The sequence below is a fragment of the Ornithorhynchus anatinus genome, chromosome X5 (assembly GCF_004115215.2).
Source record: "Ornithorhynchus anatinus isolate Pmale09 chromosome X5, mOrnAna1.pri.v4, whole genome shotgun sequence".
Lineage (NCBI taxonomy): Eukaryota > Metazoa > Chordata > Mammalia > Monotremata > Ornithorhynchidae > Ornithorhynchus > Ornithorhynchus anatinus.
The window spans coordinates 16,038,912-16,046,746 of NC_041753.1; the positions used below are offsets into that span (position 1 = coordinate 16,038,912).

General features: G+C 44.4%; 1 non-coding gene across 1 annotated transcript; it reads left to right on the top strand.

Moving 5' to 3' along the window:
• Positions 1 to 1,627: 1,627 nt before the first annotated feature.
• On the top strand, positions 1,628 to 1,765 carry LOC114808612. The gene has a single exon (XR_003756458.1). It is a non-coding gene; the product is annotated as a small nucleolar RNA SNORA7 (small nucleolar RNA).
• The last annotated feature ends 6,070 nt before the right edge of the window (positions 1,766 to 7,835 follow it).

A 7,835-nucleotide genomic window follows, 5' to 3' on the forward strand; every position in this document is an offset into this window, starting at 1 on the left:
ATTTGGCATATTTCCCTCCGAATTTTGCTCCACTGCTCCGTCTTGCCTTGAGTAAAAAAGTTGGTAAAATACTTTTGATCTGTTACTCTCCACCTAGGCAGACTTGCTGTCTACTATGTGACCCTCAAACTCATACCTTGAAAAGATTTGGAATAGTCAAACATTTCATCTACTTTGATCAGATTCTCTAAAGTGATAGAGTTGCAGGGGCTTTAAAGAGATTGAAAAATAACCCAATGTCAATCCCATTAGAATGCTCAGCAGTTAGATCCTGGCAGGACTTGTAGGTGAGCTCTAAGAAGGAAGCAACCTTGTCATGGTGATAAAATCCTTGAATGCACCAAGGGAACAGTTCTCCAAATCCCCTAGTGTAGAATAATATCCTCGTTACAAGGCCAGGGCTGAATATTGCCTGTGGAAAGGCAATCTACCTTCAGTCGACTGGGCAGTGGCAAAGTTGGTCAGGGGAAGAGAAATGTGTGTTTTCCTGGCTCCTAAATATAATGTTTAATTCTTGCAGATTTTTTTTTCCAGTAAAGTCAACTTTCTCCTGGGGGCTTTTTCTGTGGAGCGATGCATTTTCAGGGAAAAATTCTTGTGTATTGTCTTTAAATTTAGAAACAAACCCTCTGTTTCTAAACAGGAAGCTGTGTTCCTTTTCCCCTCCCTGCAGAGTTCATCATCTGGCTTTCCATGATATCTTAGACCAGGATGCCTTTTGTGATTCTGTTTCATATTTATTGAACTTTCATGAAATATTAGTCCCTGCACTCCCCCCACTCCCCCTTCTCTCCCACATACACACCCCAGCCTCTGCCTTGTAGCAGCTGATTTTCTAAAGTGGCATGATGCACTTGGCCCTTCAAAATGCCACACAAACAGAACTGTTCCTTGGCTTGGGTGTGTGCTTGATTAATGGCTAGAAAGGGTGGGCGGGCAGGAGAATTCTGCACTTTAGTGAGCATTAATAATGTTGGTATTTGTTAAGCGCTTACTATGTGCAGAGCACTGTTCTAAGCGCTGGGGTAGACACAGGGAAATCAGGTTGTCCCACGTGGGGCTCACAATTTTTTAATTCCCATTTTACAGATGAGGTAACTGAGGCACAGAGAAGTTAAGTGACTTGCCCACAGTCACACAGCTGACAATTAGAAGATTGCAGAGTGCCATCTCTGAGCTGGTAAAAGTCCCCAGTCCCCATGGCATTCCTCGGGAATATATGGCATTGTCCTGAGGCTCAGACAGCTTCAATCATCCATCCTGGCCTCCCTATCATTCAGTGGTATTTATTGATGGCTTATTGTTTGCAGAGCACTGTACTAATCACTTGGGGAAAATACAATAGAGTTGGTAGTAATGATCCCTGCCCACACAGTGATTACACTGTGGATGGATAGAGCATGAGCCTGGGAGTCATAAGATCATGGGTTTTAAACCCCATGGGTTCTAAACCCGGTTCTGCCACTTGTCAGCTCTGTGACCTTGAGCAAGTCACTTCACTTCTCTGGGCCTCTACCTCATCTGTAAAATGGGGATTGAGACTGTGAGCCCCACGTGGGACAGGGACTATATCCAACTTGATTTGCAGTATCCACCCCAGCGTTTAGTACATAGTATGTGCTTAACCCCCCTCTCAGGATGGCACCTGGAGAGTTTCCAGTACTCTATCGGTCTCGACTAGGGGAGGGGTAGTCAAACAGAGGCATAGCCATTCCATTCCTAGCTTGGACAGTGGCTAGCGAGTGGCAGGCAATCTGCTACAAGTCAAAACTCACCCATGCTGGACAGCAATGGCACAGAAGAGAGTCAAGGGTGGAGATTATGGAAGAGAGAGAAGTGAGGTGAGGTAAGAGGGGGGAAGGAATGGACTGCTTTAGAGCCAACGGTGAGGAGCTTTTGTTTGATGCAGAGGTGGATGGGCAACCACTGGAGTTTTTTTTTGAGAAGTGGGGTGACATGTCCTGAATGTTTCTATAGAAAAATGATCCAGGCACCAGAGTGAAGTACGGTGTGGAGTGGAGCAAAAGGGAAGGCTAGGAGGTCATCAAGGAGGCTGACGGAGTAATCAAGGTGGGATAGGATGAGTGATTTGTACTAACATTGTGGCTCAGTGGAAAGAACCCAGGCTTGGGAGTCAGAGGTCATGAGTTCGAATCCCGGCTCTGCCACTTGTCAGCTGTGTGACTGTGGGCAAGTCACTTCACTTCTCTGTGCCTCAGTTACCTCATCTGTAAAATGGGGATTAGGTGTGAGCCTCACGGGGGACCACCTGATGACCCTGTATCTACCCCAGCGCTTAGAACAGTGCTCGGCACATAGTAAGCGCTTAACAAATACCAACATTATTATTAGTATTATTATTATTATTATTATTAACATAGTAGCAGTTTGGATTGAGAAGAAAGGGTGGTTTTTAGCTATGCTGTGAAGGTGGGAGCGAAAAGATTTAGTGATGAATATGTTGGTTGAATGACAGAGAGCAGTCAAGGATAACGCCAAGGTTATGGGCTTGTGAGATGGGGAAGGTAGTGGTGCCATCTACGGTGATGGGGAAAGTCAGGGGGAGGACAGGGTTTGGGTGGGAAGATGAGGAGCTCTGTTTTGGACATGTTAAGTTTGAGGTGACGGGAGGACATCCAAGTAGAGATGTCTTGAAGGCAGGAGGTCATGGAAAGATCATGGGCCTGGGAGTCAGAGGACCTAGGTTCTAATCCTGGATCTGACACTAGCCTGTTATCTGATCTTAAGTCACTTCTGTGCCTCAGTTTCCTCATCCGTAAAATGGGGATTCGATGACAGTTCTCCCTCCTACTTAGACCTGATTAACTTGGATCTACCCCAACGTTTAGTACAGTGCTTGACACATAGTAAGTGCTTAACTGACTCTCAGGCCTGTGCTCTTTCCTCTAGACCATGGTGCTTCTCCAAAAGAAACCTTGGCTACTGCCTAAAGAAACTTTGTCCGCTGTGTGACTTTGGACAAATAACTTTGCTTCTTTGTGCTACTGTATCTTCAACTGTAAAATGGGGATTCAATTCCTTTTCTTCCTCCTACCTAGACCGTGAGCCCCATGTGGGACAGGGACTATCTGACCCGATTAAATTGTATCTACTCTAGTGCTTAGAACACTCCTTGCTTGACACTTAGTAAGCACTTGAAAATTACCATTAAAACAAATGGTCAGGAATCAGTCAATCAGTAGCATTTTTTTTAATGCCTACTGTGAATACCCAGGGTTTAGGATGGTACTAAAGTCAGAAGACCCCCCACCCCCAGGATCTCACCTGGAGAGTTTCCAGTACCCTCCCAGTCTCGGGTTCAGGAGGGAAAGTCAGGCAGAGGCATACCCATTCCACTGCTTGGGCAGTGGCTAGTGAGTGGAAGGCAATCTGCTACAAGTCAAAACTCACCAGTTCTGGGCAGTAGCGGCATGGGAGAGAATCGAGGGCGGAGACTCAGGTTTACTGCGTGGAAGAAGGCAATGGTAAACCACTTCCATATTTTTACCAGGAAAACTCTATGGATACACTCCCAGAACGATTGCAGATGGAGGTGGGGTGTTGTGGGAGAGATGTGTCCATGGAGTCGCTATGGGTGGGAGATGACTTGACAGCAAAAGACAAGACATAGTCAGAAGGCACCATTTTTGTGCTCAAGCTGCAGCAGCATGCCCCTTAGGCTCCTTCCCCATTGGATTGTCTAGCAAAACTGAGTAGGAATTTCAGATGGATCCCCACTGCACCATCCTGAGCCTTCTGTTCCCACTTGCCTTTGGCCTGTGGGGCTGTGAGAGGCTTAGGCCGAGGCAGCCTCCACTAAGAATGTTGCAAGTCTTTTGGGGTGACCAGACTCTGGACAATCGGGGTTGCAGTCATAGAAGTCCCTGCCGATCCCCTTTACCACCAGAACTGTTGGACCCTGAGCTTTGTCTTTTCTGTTTTCTGTGGGTTTATTGGTTTCTTCTCTCCTTATGTGTATGAACCTAAAAACCCTCCACTCTGCTCAGTTTTAGATTGAGTCTAATTCTCACATGTGTATTTTTCCCCAATACTTAGTACAGTTCTGTGTAGACAGGGTTATTATTACTTAGAGTCTACGAAGTACAGTGCTCTGCACACAGTAAGTTCTCAATAAATAGGACTGATTGATTTAGTGGGAGAGATAGACACTTAAATTACAGTTGGGGGAGTAGTAGAGTATGCTGGCATACCCCCAGATCTGAATCAATTATTGAATGCTTACTAATAATAATGGTATTAATTATGGTACTTATTAGCATTTACTATGTGCCAAGCACTGTTCGAAGTGCTGGCGTAGATACAAGCTAATCAGGTTGGACACAGTCCCGGTCCCACATGAGGCTCACAGTCTCAAACCCCATTTTACAGATGAGGGAACTAGCACAGAGAAATGAGATGACTTACCTTACCTTAGAGAAGCAGCGTGGCTCAGTGGAAAGAGCACGGGCTTTGGAGTCAGAGGTCATGAGTTCGAATCCCAGCTCTGCCACTTGTCAGCTGTGTGACTGTGGGCAAGTCACTTAACTTCTCTGTGCCTCAGTTTCCTCATCTGTAAAATGGGGATTAAGACTGTGAGCCCCACGTGGGACAACCTGATTCCCCTGTGTCTACCCCAGCGCTTAGAACAGTGCTCGGCACATAGTAAGCGCTTAATAAATGCCAACATCATCATTATTATTATTATTACCTAAGGTCTCACAGCTTGTGCTTTTACTGGGCAGCCACCACTATAACTGCTGAGTTCCCCTCCTGCCATCCAACCGTAGGTGATGTCTTTTTAGGTGGCAGGACAATTCTAAAGTGGAGCATCTAGTCACAGCTTAGCAGAATTACTCTCGTTTTGCCTCAGAGCAACAATAATAATTGTGGTATTTACTAAATACTCACTGTACTAAGTGCTGGGGTGGGGAAAAAGCAAACTGAGTTGGACATAGTTCTTGCCCTACATTTATTCAATCATATTTATTGAGGACTTAACTGTGTGCAGATCACTGTACTACGGGCTTAAGAAAGTACAATACAGCAATAAACAGTGACATTCCCTATATGGGGCCCACAGTCTTAATCCCCATTTTACAGATGAGGTAACGGGGGTCCAGAGAAGTGAAATGATTTGCCCAAGGTCACACAGCAGGCAAGTGATGGAGGTGGGATTAGAATCCAGGTTCTTCTGACTCCTAGGCCATGCTAGCTTCAGTCTGAAATATCAAAATCTGGTGGAAAGTACTTTTTTTTTTTAATGGTACTTAAGTGCTCAATATGTGCCAGTCACTCATCTAAGTGCTCTGCACAACCACATATTTCTCAGTGAAATTTGCCATTGAGATGAGATCTGCCTCCTTTGGAAAATTACTGAGAAAAAGAATAACATTGAGAATAATAAAAATGATTTCAAATTATAGCTAATAGGATGATTATTAAAAGCACATATCCTTGTTGTATTTTCAAAATGCTTGGGCAGTCACACTTAAACATTCACATTCTGGGTAAAAAGTGGCTGTGTCTTAGATGAATTTGATACTTTAATGAGGACTGTGCAGTTATCTACCTTCAGTTTAACCAGTTACTATGAATAATGGCTATGAAAGCTTTGTCAGGTGATTTTCTAGACTTTTAAGTTTTCACACTTTATGTGTGTTTCCTGCTGAGACACAATTGTGTTGAATCTTATTGCTTAAAGACTGGACTGGGCCCATCTCCATTTCTCTGTCTATGGTTTCTTTTTACATCTGTTGTCATTTCTCAGACCAGGATGATGTCTCACAGGAGATGCCAAATGTTGAGATGAGTCAGGACAGCTGTGCCAAAGTCCTGATGTTTGGGGGTGGGGCACTTGCTTCAGGCTGATTCTCCTTGCAATCCTTTTCAGGGTATTTCAGACTCCCCAGAGGTTTTTCATAACTCTGCCCCCAAATAAACATCTGGCCAGGATGGCACTGAAAGAACCCCAAATTTAGGGCACAGAGCTTTGGATTTAGAGTTCAATGAAAGTAATGATAATAATGTTATTTATTTAAGTGCTTACTATGTTCCAGATGCTGTACAAAGGGCTGAAGTGGATACAAGTAAATCGGGTTGGATACAGTCCCTGTTCCACATGAGGCTCACAGTCTCAATCCCCATTTTTACAGATGAGGGAACGGAGGCCCAGTGAAGTGAATTGCCCAAAGTCACACAGCAGACAAGTGGTGGAGCAGGGATTAGAACCCGTGACCTTCTGACTCTGAGGCCCGTGCGCTATCCACTATGCCATGCTGTTTCCCAAAAAATAGTCTCCTAAATTCAGAAAGCTCTCCATGCCCTTGCTTATTCCAAGGACATTCATCCAAGAAGAACTTGGGGTGGTCTCAAACTTACCTAAGAAGGGGTTGGAGAATTGATGCAGTAGTTATGCTGCTGCACCATTGTCTGGTCAACCTATTTTGTGCCTGAATGAAAGAAGTGGGGACGCTCTAGCTGTGGCTGACTGAATTCTAACTGTCTTTGTATCAAGCTGCTCTTCTGAAAGCCACCGGCAAGCTTTTAATTTTCCAGATTCAAAAGTTTTCAGATCAGAATCCAGAGTTGCTAGTATCAATTGATCTGAAACAGAAACCAATCTTGCTAGGATTCACTGTTGGGATTTCCTGAAGAGGGAGGACACTGGAGTAACAAAAGGCACAAGCTTCCTAAAGAACAGATGGCAAGGCGTGGGTGGAGGTAATGAGAAGAGCTGTATCAGCATCAATAGTACTGACAGTGCTTACGGTGTGCAGGGCTTTGTATTAAGTGCCAACTGTGTACAGGGCCCGAACTGAGCACTTACTGTGTACAGAGCTTTAATCTGGGCACTTGGGAACAAAGAAAAGAAATGACAGCTGTAATCCCTCCTTCAGGAAGATTGCATTATAGTGGGAGATGGTAGGTATAAATTGTTAAATGAATCATTGCCAAGAATGAGCAAAGGATATAAATGAGACATCCATGAATATAGAGCTAAAAAGGCTGAGGGCATAGCAGGACTGGGTAGTCTGGTGGATAGAGCACAGGCCCCGGAGTTAGAGGGACCTGGGTTCTAATTATGGCTCTGCCACTTGTCTGCTTTGTGACCTTGGGCAAGTTACTTAACTTCTCTGTGCCCCTGTCCCCTCTTCTGTAAAATGGGGATTAAGACTGTGAGTCCCATGTGGACAGGGACTGTGTCCAACCCGATTAGCTTGTGTCTACCCCAGTGCTTAGTACAGTGCCTGGCACATAGTAAGTGCTTAACATATACCATGGGGGAAAAAAAAGGTGGAAAGGAGATGACCCCTGGAGGTGGGAACTTTGAAGGAGGGGAGAGAAATGATCTTAGTGAAGCTAAGGTGAGAGGGTAAAAAAGATTACTATTGACAAGGGGCTGTGGAATCTTTTACTTCTATCGGATTAAAAAAAAAAAAGCAAGCTAGAATGTAGCTCAGGAATGGACAAGACTTCAGAGGCAGGCAGAATGGGGCTCTGTCTTTGTAATCCACTTTGTCCGGAATTGTTAAAGAGAATGAGGACAGGCTCTCAGGAAGAAACCATATCTGCAAAATCAGAAAGAGGTGAGAAAAGGCTGAGCAGTGAGTGATCACAGAACAATCTGCTATGAGATACTGGCAGAGGGATATTCAAAGGTTAACCTTTCCATGGTATTGGATTTTTAAAAGGTAGACTTTGAAGGAATACAAAGGGACATGGGAGAAAAAAGAACAGTGATTGGAATCTATTTGTCCAGAAAATCATCTGTGTAAAAATAGGCAAATAAAAAAACATTTAAAATGAATATTCTTCCTTGCGTTCAGGAAAATGCA